Below are 14266 nucleotides of genomic sequence, written 5' to 3'. Positions count from 1 at the left end.
AAGCTATGCTAGCTTTTTTTTTTTTGGTCCATTGGAGTATTTAAGCATATTGTTAATCTAAACCAGGTGACTAGATTTAGTCTGCTAAAAACTAAAGGTGTTCAGGTGCTCAGATGGAATGGCTTCTATCAAGGGATCCTTTCAAATTGGTGGTTTTTGCTACTGTTCTTTAAGGTAACAGATAAAATTTGATTTGCCAAAATACTTTTTGGACACTCACAGGAGAAAAAGCAGAGGTGAGTCTTCAGGTATGAGTCTTGAAGAAACTCTCAAGGCTATGCTTTAAGTATTTTCAAGCTTTCTAGCTATGTCAGCTGGTCTAAAGGAAGGTTTTAGTCTTCCATACCTCCCTTCCTAGGGGGAGGGAAAAATTGCAAGTGAACTTTTCCTGATAAGCTACGGCAGACTGTCTTGGGATGCTTTGTGGATAATGACCTAAATTCAGTGCTCTGTTTGATCTGTTCTGGGCCTCTCTAATTTCTCATCTGCAAATATAAAGAAATTACATGAGGACACCTGAAATAAAGAATGAAGAGTACAGTAAGTTGAAAATTACAGGTGCCTGAAAGAGATAAATGATCAAAGATTGGTGTAATTGTAATGTTATATGAAATGCATAGCACTTAAAGTGTAAAATTAGGTTATGAGGAGAAATGTCTTTGGGGCCTCAGCAACTGGTTATCTTCTAAATCCTGGAAGGACTTACTAGTGCTTTACTTTGTCCTGGAAGAGCTCCACTGAAATCAAATGACGTGACACTTACACATGTAGAGTTTGTGAGATTGTGCTTTAAAGGCTGTGTGGCCTTATACCTTGTCATAGGAAAATAGGCTGAGTTGTGAGAGGGACAGAAAGAAAAAGGCAGGGAGAGATATGTAGACCCTGTGTTGAAGATAAGGCTGCAGTTCAACTCAACACTTGAATTTCTTTCCCAAAAAAGAATCTGCTGGCACAGATGGAACGTTATGCCTGTGTTTAAACGTATAACTTTGCTGAAGTCTGTGTGTGTGTGATGATGTTATTTGTAATTGCATTCATTAGTTATCGTACTTGGAAATGGGGGTGCACTCTCCAGGGTGGAGGGGTGATGGCAATGCACTCCGAGGACACAAAATGTGAGACACTGGGAAGGAGATGAAGCAGAAAGGGGCAGGGGAGGATTGGTGGCTGCCACAAAAGGGATGTGTGGAATTTTTTAAAGAAGAATAAAGAGTTAGAAACAATAGAATTATAAATGAAGAAGGTCCCAGAGTCTCCTCTGGGATCAATCAAATGAAGAGCAGTGGAAATGGTGCAGCTGTAAGATGCTGGAGGTTCTTGCTGCTACCATGGTTCTGAAATTCATTTTCTCTGCTTTGTTCAAAATGAAATAACTTATTTATGTGTAAAAGTATAACAAAGCATTTTATACAGTGCATCTTACTCTCTCCTTGCAGATTAGACAACTTTACAGCAACTTTCATGGAAAGCTTATGAAAACTGAAAAATACTCACAGGATGAAAGGAGTTGCATCTAGCAAATTCACAGGTATGAAATAACCCTTCGAAATGCTGAAAGTAAAACTATGAAAGAGATTTCATAAGGGAAAATCTATTTAACTTTCTACAAATAATGGCAGTAGTGAATTGCTGTCAAATACAAATAATGCCAAAATAAATGAGATTGCAATGGGAATCAAGGCAGAACACTGCAGAACAACCAATAGATTATCTGTTTGGTAAAAGTTTATAATTCCAAATATTTATTTTTTTAAAAAGTATCTTTTGCATTGAGAAAATGTTAAAGAATGTGGTAAATCTGAAATATGAGTGAATGTCCTGCTTCTCATCTGTTCACAATTTAAGTTGAATTGTGTATGTATGTGAAGCAGAGCGAGTGTATTCTTGGTCTTATGCATAACTTGTTTCTTGCTTTCACTCTGTGAAAGTATCAATTGCCAATAGACTGCTACAGGATACAAGGTGTATAGGATAGAAAGAGATACGTATTTAGGTGTGGAAGCATGGTTTGATTTAATTTGTTCATGTGAGGACTGTGTGACATCTATGGAGATTGAAAGTGCCTGTGTGAGAGGGGCTTCAGGATGTGCGTGTTTTACCTGATAATCCACTGCACTCACTTGACAGAATTCTGAGTAAATAAAAACCAGCAAGGATGAGTTAAAGAAAAAATAGTTTCTTAATTGTGAAATGTTACAATAGAGTTTGCTAAAGAGCTTTTAGTAAACTGGAACTCTGAACATTTAAGGGATGTTGTCTTCATCTTATTTTTTACTCTTGAGTATATTTGTGAACAGTTCTGGAAAACAAACACAAACAACAAAAACCTCTCCCCTCTAACTGTCCTTAATATATCTGAGAGACCAAGCAAGTAAGGCTTTTTCTGTTACATGGAAACAGCATCCCAAAGTATGATATGTATGCAAGATTACACCTTAATTTCAGTCACTTTCAGCATCATCTTCATGAAGTACTTTGCACCACTTAGTATGTGCATGAAGTTCAGTATTTTGTGAAATGCTCCAAATGCCTAACCCCTCCTTACAATCTGATTTTAGTTATTACCTTGATTGGTGATAATAAGAGACACTTGAGTTGCAGACCACATCTTTTATATCCTTCACAACTGATTGCAAAGTTCTTTCTTGGTGAAGTAGTAAACTCTAAATTGTAAAATCATGCTATTACTTTGCACAAGCAGATTTAGTTTTGTTTCAGTAATCAAGTATAGTAGGACATCATATTTCTGTAGGGCATTCATGAAATGAAGACTTACACCTTTAAAAGCATTTACTTGCAAATATCGTATCTTTAAATGACTTTGCCCAAGGAGAAAAAGGAATCCAGGTTAGTGACAAAATAGGTAAATACTGTTAGCATTTTATCACAAGCTTCAAGAACTCCTCAAGGCATCAAGTTTTGAAAAAAGAGCAAGAGATTATGGGGAGGATATTTATTATTATAAACCACAAAGTCAACAGGGACTGCTAAATGTTCTTACAGTCATAATAGCCTATCTCATGTTAATTCTAGCCTGAAGCTCTGTGACTCTTCATGTGCAGAGATAATGGGGGGTACAACTGTATTTTTAGTTTAGCAGCCAATTCCTCCCAACCAAGGAAAATAAATTAGAGAGCTTTGCAAACTAAAAATGATTTGGGCTTTGAAGGAATTCCCAGCAATAATATACAAGACTTATTACCCTGGGTAGTTAGATGGTCCTGTATGTTTATGGCTGATAGTAGTCATTTTGATTGAAGATTGCCTCAGTAACTTGTTTTCAAATAATTTGCCTTTAACTCAAATCTGTTAATCTTAAAGAAAAGACGTTTTTGGTTATGTTCTTATTGTTTGTCCTTCTTACATGTATCTTAGATAAAATTTAATGTCTATTGACCAGGCAAAATTCTGCATAAATGGTAGAGTGGTTAAGTGTAACTTAGCTGGCATTCATTACACATTAAGATTTAACACATCAGGACATGTGTTAAATAGGTTAAGATTTGAGAGTGTGTGTAGATGGTTTTTTGGTGGTTTTTTTTCAAGTAAAAGACACTACAAGCAGTTGTTCTAAAAGAATGTGTTACAAACCTAGGAAATTCAGTTCAAGGTTATTATTGTTTATCATTTGTTTTATGTTAGAGGAACATGACTGCTTTGGGTTATGAATGCTATAAATCTGTTTGGGGAAAAAAAAAAAAAAAGCACTTCATTGCCCAGAGAACATATTGTCTCAGTATAATAAGAAATAATATGTAAACATGACAAGACTGAACAGTGCAAAGAAATCAGAAGTTTTCTTATGTAGCCTCACATACTGTCTGTGCGGAGATGTACAAGGTAAAAAGATATTACACATTTGAAAAAAGAACCTTTGTGCTACTTTGTGTGAAGTCCCTCTAACAGTAATGAGTATGTAAAGAGAAGACAAAAGGTGGTTGTCTGAAGCAAAATTAACAAGTTGCTAAAAGTTAATGAGAACTGAAGGAAGGAATCATTGTGGATGGTGTATGTGTGATGGAACAGAGACTGGGATAATCCAGGGAAGACCTTGAATAGAGATGCAGTATTTGTAAGTGAATAATCAAAGGAACCACTTGGAAAGAGGTGATAAACATGGCAATGTAATGAAAAAAAATGGTCTAGAAAGGTAGCCTTTTGCAAAACATTTTGATAGAGATGGGTTGGATTTAACAGGGACATGAAGAAAGACTCATCATGTACCACAGTAATGAGTATGTGAACTGAAACTTCAGCTTTGTGCCTTGATAGGAATGAATGGTCTAGCAGAGCTGTTCCGCAAAAGAAAGTGGTAAGACTTTTATACAGCTAATATGATGTGGATCTGGAGATGATGCTCAACTGACTCCCTTCCATAATTGAGGTGAAAGTGGTGATTACCATGTTGAATAGGAAAGGGAGAATGTTAGAAGCACTAAGGAGATGAAAGATTGGAAACATTGCCCAGTGGAGCTGAATACCTTAAGCTAATGGTCGACAAAGAGACCAAAATTTTAATTCAAATTCTTCAAAAAGAATTCTGGAGTAGAGAAGCAGAGCTATAAGTTATTTTAATAACTGTAATTTTACTTAATGAGCCTATTTAGAAACAGAATATGGAATAAAGAATCTAAGCCTTAGAAAAATGAAAGGGTGCACCCTTAATGTATGCAAATATTTTATGGGGGTATTTTAGTACTTTAAAAATTCTTTTTTATGGAGTGGATTTTTTTTTTTAAAGTTTGATAAAGTGGAAGTACTTTATTTAGAATAAAATTTAATATTGAAGTGCATGATGTTCTTCATCCCTTAAGAAGGTAAGAATTTAGTTTAGTTTTTATGAATTTGCAATGCTTTATCATGGAAACTTTTGATAGCTGTAAAGAAGCAAACAATTAGTAAAGTTGTAATAGAATACTTGCATTGACATGAAGGCAAAATAATTTTATTATTTTTAGAAAAGTAAATGCTTGTATAGAGTATAAAAGGAGTACAAAAATCTCTTAATACTGGAAATGTCAGATCGAGGATTTCTTATCTTTGTCTTTTTGTTAATGATTTATATTTTCACTGGGGTTCATGATGCTTGTCTCTTAACGCTGTCCTTTGAGACTAGCTATAGCTATCTAATGGTCCAATCCAACAAAATATATGTTCAGTTTCTGTATCACAGAAGTGTATATAGAACTCAAAGTCACTAGAATCTGCTCCCAACGCATATGCTGACAGGAAGCCACATATATTTTATATTGCATTGGACCCTGAAGTGTTATAAAAAATGGCATATCTCTTCTTTTTTTTTTACTCTTGTAGCTTTATGACCGGCAAGACAGCATCACGCAGTTTATTGCAGGCCATGTTTATGCCTTGCAAGAGTGCAATGTAGTAGACCCTTGTGCATGCTTTGTTTTCAGCACCAACTCTGGAAGCAATTTTGAATCTCATTTGATTTTAGTTGAATCTATGTTCTCTTTGTTGTCTGTATGTGACTCAATATTGAAAAAAGCAACATTGATCTATTTTTTTTTTACCATTTAAAAAGGCATTCAGCCATTCAATTTGGTTCAGATTAGTACAAACTCTAGTTTTACATCATTCTTAACAGTTCCTTTCTTAACCATTGGCACTTTTTGCAGCTAGGGTGAAAAGTGTGCCATTTCTGGGGATGGGGAGGGGGGAGTTCAGCCACATGTAAATGAGGATTCAGTTCTACAAAGCCAGGAAAGACATTTGGCCACATTAGTTTCAGTGAGAATTCATATGGATAATCCCTTCATAAGTTAATTGGATTGTTTCATTGGTAAACGAGATAGCCAGGATCCATATGCAAGTATCTGTAGCCTTCTGGGAGACTCAGCTGTCGCTGACAGAAAATATGTTGAACAGCCTCTCCTTCGCTGGTGCAATTCTCTGGCACTAAGCCTTTGGATCTAATTAGATCCCTATTCAGGGAATTTGTCTGGCTTAACCTTTAAATTGTATCTGAAAAAAATATTTCCATGGTGGCTCTTTCTTTTTTCCTTAATGTATATTGAGTTGAAGTGACTAAATAGTATCAGTAACTTACTCCTTGAATCTGTTATGACTGTAGCTGCCAAAATTATGCATGTGACAATTATGATTCTTGGTCCAGCGTTAGAATAAGAGTGTGAAACACAATGTGTTTGATGTGCCAGCTCAGCAAAGTTCTTCTGAGCCTGCGTCCAAGACTGCTTGCGAGTGAGACTTCTTTCAGGAGAAAAGCCCTTTTATCAGGACTTGCTCCAGTTTTGGAAATGAATCAAAGAGATGGCTATTCTGCTGAGAAAGAAGACTTGGTGTCTGCCTCTACTTTTGCTGTTTTGAACAGTGCACAGCAAATTGTAGGCTGCTGAAGTCTTACTCTATGGGACACAGAGGAAAGAAACTCAACTGCATTTTTCTCTACTGCCTAGGAGACCTAAGTCCTTTCACGTGGGAGGGAATCCTGTGGTTGGAGGAAATACAACTGTGGGAAGTCTAGGAAGAACAGCTCTTTGTGTTGTATCTTTTTTGCAATAGTGGTTTCTGATTGTAACTGCTCCTACAAGTTACAGATATTTTGGTTTTAGGACAGGTATTGAAACAGATATTTTACATGATGGTGCAGAATTCTGGGACGGGCTGTTTTGTTTGAAGGTCTACCAACCACGTCACTTAATGAATGAGATATTTTGTTACTGTGACTGATTAGAACTACTGAAATTCATGATGTTAGCCAAATCCACCAATTTGCATTTTAGCTCTCAGTGCAATATCAATTACAGCAGATTCTTGTGTTTGTTGCTGCCATTCATGTTCATGGAATGCCTTAATAAAAAGAATAGAAAGGATTATCACGTGCTTTCCTCTTGTACAGAAATAGATTATACAAGCACACCAATTTTGTCTCACTTATAAATAGCTTCTGGAAATAGTGGTCTGTGAGGGGATAAGGCTGATTGACTCATTTGTTGTGAATAATTTAAGCTGAAAAATTAGCATTTTTGTACATGTATTATCCATGGAGAACTGAATTTACATTCATCTATTTGTTATTCATAATCTTTCTTTTAACAGCTTATGAATTGCTGTCTGAAATTTGTTGACATGTGCTTAGTTCACTGCTTTGTTACATGTGATGTGTGATGGTCCTTAGAGTCATCTTGACAGTTTCTGGATCCTCAATGGGGGTCTGAAATTTTAGCTAGAGAGAAATTACAGCCTTCCAATGTTCTTTGTGTTTACAGGAGAAGATGACTCTCCTCTATGAAGAGGACAGCAGTTTTTAGGAAGTGGACATGGTCAAGGGGGGCAGTTGTTCAGACTTGCAGTGGTTGTGAAGTCTGTGTCATAGTGGGGTTCTTTTGTTTGTTTGTTTTGTTTTGTTTGTTTGGGGTTTTTTTTAATCAAGTTTGTGCAAGACCTTGTAATCTGCCTTCCAATCAGAGGAAATCCCCCTTTCTTTTGTGAGAAGGCAGGATAGTGAAGAGTGTGTACCTAAGAAATGTAATATCCGTAGCTACAGCTCCCAAGCATGAAGCAGTACATATAGAAATCATGGAGAGCTGTTGGATAAAGTAGTGCAAGTGCCAGAAACAGAGTATGTGTGTTAGCATGGTATTTTACTTTTTAAAAATTAATAAATAATTGTATGTCATGCTTCTAGTTCAAGAATTCCTTGGGTATCTCTACTGCATTGTTTTGTGTGTGTATGTTCATCGTGTTTATACACACCTATGATTTATACAAGCCTGTTTCACTATCTTACTAATTTCTGCTTTGTGTGCCAGAGGCCTTGCAAGGGTCTGTTTGCCATCAGTGAATACCTGTCATTTCCCACCTCCTTCTCAGAATTGTTGTATTTTAGTCCATATTTTTAAGATGCTATATGCTGACCACTTGTATAGAAAACTCAGTGGTGCTGGGTTACCAGGGTACATTAATGAGTGCCAAAAGGAATTAATGTTATAATCACACAAGCAAATATACAAAGTCACTGAATGCTAGTTTTATGCATGGTTACAATCGATGTCAAAACTATAGGATGTTGTATAATCAAATAACTTATTAGGCACAGCTGGTTAACTGCTTACAGCAAAACAACCTGCAGCTTAATTGCTCGTTCTACTGCACTAGCTTTATACATGATCTTTCTGGCCGCAATACTCAAAGTAGAAAACCCTGCCTTGGGCTTCTTGAGAGTTGTGGAAGAAACAGTGGGTCATAACTCATCCATGTCAAATTAATGTTGTTGTCATGGGACATCGATGGCATAATGAAGGGAAAATAAGGGCATTAAGGAGAGTTAGTCCTTCAGTAGGACTTCCCTCTTTATTTCATTGATATGCTAAATAGGATCATATCTCTTTTTTCCCCATAAGAAATAATGATAATATCTTTAAATAATTACTTAGAGTGAGAAATATGAACCTTGTTGGTTTTAAGTATTAGTAATTCTGTTTGTTTCCCTTCAAAATGGAATTGGTTTATACATTTAGGAATATGATAAAGGAAGTTACTATATGCTGTAGTTTTAGAGTATTTCAACTACGTTACTCTATAAAATACAAAGTTAAATGCCCTACTCTGACCCATATCCTAGAATGGCAATTTACTATTGTCATTGTAAGTTCGGGACACATAGCCAGGTAGGTGAAAGGTACTGATTCTTAGTTATATGCATGCTTCAGGGTCAGTTTGAAGAAAACCAAGAAAGTTTTCGTGTGTCATTGATGTATATGAGAGAATTTGAGAAATAATGTTTCATTTAATCATTGAATCGCAGTACATGAAGTGATGGATTTTCAAAATAATTTAGGTGCAGGAGTTTACTGAAGGGACAGGTGATGTCCAATCACACAAGATTTGTCCATGTTCAATTGTTCATTTACTATAGCAACACAACTGTTCAATCCTATGGTGTAATGATGCATACTTGCATATTCCTATTTTGAAGAGAAAACCTGCACTTTTTGCTGCTTTAGTTACATCCATGTTAGAAGGTTATATCAGTTTAACTTTAGCCTTCTCTATTAAGTATTTCAGATTTTGTTAATGGTTCTGGTGCTAGATACTATTGTGTCTTCATAGTTTCCATCTTCGTGTTTAGAAGCATTGATTTCTTGAATAAGTAATTATATGAGGATAGGAATAAAAATTATCAAGTTATAGTGTATCAGGTGAAATTCCACTTTTTGTCTCTGTTTTGTTTTGTATTTATGCTGTGCTCAAACCAATAAATCCATACTACTTCAATGGGATTGCAAGGTCATACTGCTCTACAAATAAATAAATACACAAATCGGCATCACAATGTCTTCTCCTGTTGAGCATTTGAACTGGGCAAGAGTAATTCTCCACTTTCCTTGCCAGTGTATTTCCTACTGTTACCTTCAAAAGACATGCAGGGATCTTAACTGTATAGAAGTTCACTTTCTGAGTGGACTATTTAGCACCTTATTCTTGTTTGTCCTTCAGCTAGTAAGAATGTCATGGCAGGTGCTTCAGCGTTATTTTTAAGTCACATCAGTTATCACTATTTCCTTGTGTCTGTAGATCTGGAGATGAGAAGCCATGAACTCTACTGTATTGCAGTGCTTGTGCAAAAAAACCCCAAACCCCTGAAATTATATTTCATATCTACTCCTCTGGCCATCTACCTTGTCAGAACTTGACTGTCTCCTTGAATATCTGGAAAAGAAGGAAAAATAAGTTGGAAATTCATTTTTCCATTTGTGTTTCTGGCCATTGGATCTTGCTTAAACTACTGAATGTGGCTAATGCGCTTTATCATATATTTCTCTATGCTTTTTTTCTTCCAAAATAAGTAACTAAATTCACTACTTTTATTCCTGGCAGGATTGTTTGTTTATTTTAATCAAAGGCAATGGGAAGCTGGAAAAAAAAAATATTTCCGCTCATTTGCATGGTGAGCTGTCACAGGAATAATTTTTGTCAGAAAAAAAAAAATATAGATATTCTTATGTAACAGTTTCCAATTTGTTCTACAGAACCTTCCACAAACTTAAGGCTTGTTAAGGCTTAAATTGATTTTGCAGGTATTCAACACTTACATGATAAAATTCTTAAGGTATCTTCCAAACAAAAAAACTGTTGTAAGCCAGTGCTGTAGTGTGGGGATGCACACAGAAGGCTTGTATGTAAATTATTATATATATTTGTGTATTTTCTGCAGCTAACTGAATGGCAACGTCGAACAGGATTATTTTTCCTTCATACCTGTCCTGCTTTTGTCTGTGCTAAAGTTAATTTTCTTCCTAGTAGCTGATGCAGTGCTGTCTTTTGGATTTGTATTTAAAATGACATTGATAATGCAGGGATGTTCTGGTTACTGCTGAGCAGTTCTTACACAGCATCAAGACGTTTTCTGCTTCCCACGTTGCGCTGCCATCAAATAAGCTGGCGCTGCCCAAGAAGCTGGAAAGGAGCATGGCCAGGACACCTGACCCAAACTAACCAGGGCTATTCCATCCCATAGGAGGTCATGCCCGGTACAGAAACTGGGGGTAGGTGGCCAGGAAGGACAGATCACTGCTGGGGCATGACTCAGTGGGCTGGGAGCAACTGCATAGGGCAGCACTTGTGTTTTCATGGATTTTGTTTATTTGTCTTTTTGTTATATTACTATTATTATTATTGTTGCTATTTTTACTATAGTTTATCTTAGTTATTGCACTGCTGTCATCTAAGCCCACAAGTACTGTTTTTTTCTGATTCTCCTCGTCCCACTGGGAGGAGTGGGGGAATGAGTAAGGGTGAGGCTATATGGTGCTTAGTTGCTAACTGGAGTTAAAGCATGACAATACCATTCTTTAACCTTGAACCTTTCTCAGTTGGAGATTCAGTTTGCTGTTTTTTTTCTAAGTACTTTACCAAATGTGCAGATTTCAAGCAAATTAAGCCATGAAATTCTCAAGCCACTTGGCCATTATTCCTGTTTTTATTTTTCTAAAATGTTTGGTTGTTTATGGAGTGCTAAACTCAGAGTGCCACCAATACACCTCAACAAAACACCATTAAAGATCACGTGAAAGGAGAACTGAGCCTATTCACTGTATACATCCATCTGGTATATGCTAGGAAGCAGACACAAGGCTAACGAATACTATAACCAGTCCTGAGCAACAGTATCTGTACTTAATGACATTTAAAGCTAGATTAGAGAAAACACAAGAAAGTAAACAAGAGCTAAAGGAAGTAATTGGCTGCAGAGGGAGGATGGGGCCAAGTGATTCTTCCTCTCCCGAATATGAAGGAGTGTAGGAACAGTGCTATATATTCAGTTCACTAACATTTGCATCACAAATGCTTGTACTGGGTTTAGAGTAGAGCTAACAGATTGTCATTGCCCAGAGCACTGGCATTACAATGATGGCTCCGATATAATATGGCTGTTAAACTTTTTCTTAACCCTTATGCTGCCTTCACACAGCTTGAGTGTTATTTGCCTAGAGTTAGCCTTCCTAGACAAATGTACAATTTAATGCCCACAGAGATGCTGACAAAAGTTATGTTTTAATCACTAACATCTGAGATATTGCATGTTTCAATATGTATGGCTTTTTTAAAGCACTGAAGTAATAGATGATGCATAGCTCACTCCTCAGAGCACTGCAGAAATTGCACCCTTGGCTGGTGGGAAGATGAAATATTATGCAAAGCTTTTCACACATTCTGTTTTTCTTGTACTTTCTTACAGTTTTCTGAAAGCTGTAGGCAGTAAAATTAACACCCTTTTGTCATTTATGCCATTATTACAATGCTATCATTCAGATTAATTTCAGTTGTCTTAATTTACATCAGTGGAAATTGGAAGAGAATCTTGTCCTCTGGTTGTTCAGTGAATCCTCTATAAATGAGGACATCTGGAAACCTGTTAGGGTTTATTTTGTGGACATTTTGTTTTAAAAAATTCTTTTGCAAATGAAAATAAAAATCCTAGATTTAATTTGTCTTGAAGTTCCACAGCTAATTGAAAAACACTGAAACGCACAGATTTTTGAACTTGCTTTTTTACATCTAGGTTTTCATCTCAAGGTTACCTGTATACCTAAAAAGATGTTAACATTGGGACAGGAATAACAAGAAAAAATAGAGGATGCTTGGCAGTCTTTGCTAAATTTAGTCACCAAAACTCTTCGTATAATTTTATTTTATTATTGTCTACTTATTCTTAGTTGCTTACAGTCATGTGTTTTCATCCAATCATTAATATAAAACATTTCACTGCATAATTCATACTGCTTTCCATCCACTAAAGAGAAGAAAATCTATGTAAACATCTATCAGCCCCAAGTGTGGCTATAAAAGTTGTTGACCATCTCAGGAAGGCATAGCTGACAAATGCTAAAATGTTTCTGTTTATATTAGTGCAAAAAAGTGTGTATCTAAGGGAATGTTCTCACTAAATTAAGAACAAGCTGTGTTCTGCTCTGTAGGAGTATATTAAGGGTAACTTAAGAGTTGGCAGAGAATTTCTATTTGAGAGTTAGTGAAATTCACTTCCATCGGTAATAGAGTGCATCAATGGGAAAAGGCAGTGATCTTAATTATAGCCTGCAAACCTAACAAAAGTGTTGAAAATTTATTGGTTAAAAACAGTTCCTGATAGTCTCATACTGAAGCAACTAACACACTTGCATTAAAATTCAATTCCACTATATATTTTTACCTTTTAACAAGATCAATTCATATTTCTCGTTGAGGAAACATAGTCTGAACAATCTGATCTGTGCCAGGACAATGTGATAGCAATTTGAATTCAATTTGCTTAAAATAAATAACTGCTGATAAATAAATCTCTTGTGCTTTTACAAACTTCATCTCACAATTTTTCCTAAATTATTAGTGATATTACAGATTAATATATATTATTCTAATTCAAGATATGGGAGTAGAAGACTATTTGTTTCAATCTTGCTTCATTTCAACTGCCACTGGCATCTTCTGTTTGCCTCAATGGTGTCTCAAAATGTTTTTAATGGTGGCTGCAGCTCAAGAATGTGTAGGAAAGTCACCACTCTCCAACATTCTACCTCCTTTGCTTTTATCTTAGTCAGGAAGATGTAGGAACATCTCTGGAGTTTTACCTCACCTGAGACATTAACTCATCTCCAAAAAAATTTGGAATTGATGAAAAAAAAATCAAACTCCAAATCAAACCTGTCTCCTCTTTTATTGTATTAATTCAATAAAATTAAACAAAACAAGCATTTTATATTTAAACAAATATTAGTCTTTAAACTTAAATAGTTCTAAATTCAGCCAGTTAATCAGTGTTTTGTATTGTCACATCATCTTCAGTTTACAACTGACTGTATTAAAATCTCCCTTTTCATTAACATACAAAATATGCTTTCTGTTGATATAAGTTGCATCAAGCAGTTTTTGTATGACAGCTTGCAACTAGATGTAAATTTTCTTACACTATTATCTTGAAAGAATAATATACCATTTTAGCATTTAGTAGACAACAAAAAATATGTACTTTGAAATAGAGACATAGAAGTAGACAATAATATCTAGAAAATATTGCCCATATAGAAGGGAACTGTATAGCATTTGAAGAATGAGAACTTCAGAAAATTTGTAAAAGAAAATCATTTTAATGCAGATATATGAATCTGAAGAAAGGTTTCTCCTTGCCATAAAGAGAGGCATGAAGTCCAGTTTTATTACTGGGTAGCATGTCCAAATTACGTATTTTATTCAGCTACCCCATAGCAAGTATATTGTTGCATTGAGGAAGCAGAATGTATAAAAAACTCTCATAAGTCTTCTAAGCAATCTTTTTCAGGATAAAAAGGTTATCTCTGCTAGACTGATGTCTTGTATATAAAGGGATGTCATTGACTTCTTTGAGAAGATAGTCTGTTGGGGCTGGTTTTTTGAGTCTTGATGTTACAGTCTACCATTTTTAATTAATTTATGACTTGCAGTTAACATCTTCCATAAATATTCTATGTAGAGCAGAAGAATGTCTAACATGCGCAGGTTTCAGAACACTATGTGAAAGAGAATATAATGACATGGTCAAAAAAATAGCATCATAAAGCTGTATACCATAACTTGTGCAAATGTCCTAAGAAATAAGATACTGAATTTTGTGGTAGAGGGTTGGTCATTGTGTTTTGGGTTTTTTTTGTTTGTTTGTTTTTGGGGTTTTTTTAATCTGTGAGATATTTCTGTAATTATGTTGACTATTTAATCAACCAAAACCTTTTGTTCTACATTTCAAGAATGGGTT

The sequence above is a fragment of the Colius striatus genome, chromosome 1 (assembly GCF_028858725.1).
Source record: "Colius striatus isolate bColStr4 chromosome 1, bColStr4.1.hap1, whole genome shotgun sequence".
NCBI classification, from domain to species: Eukaryota; Metazoa; Chordata; class Aves; order Coliiformes; family Coliidae; genus Colius; species Colius striatus.
This window is presented reverse-complemented; position numbering follows the sequence as displayed.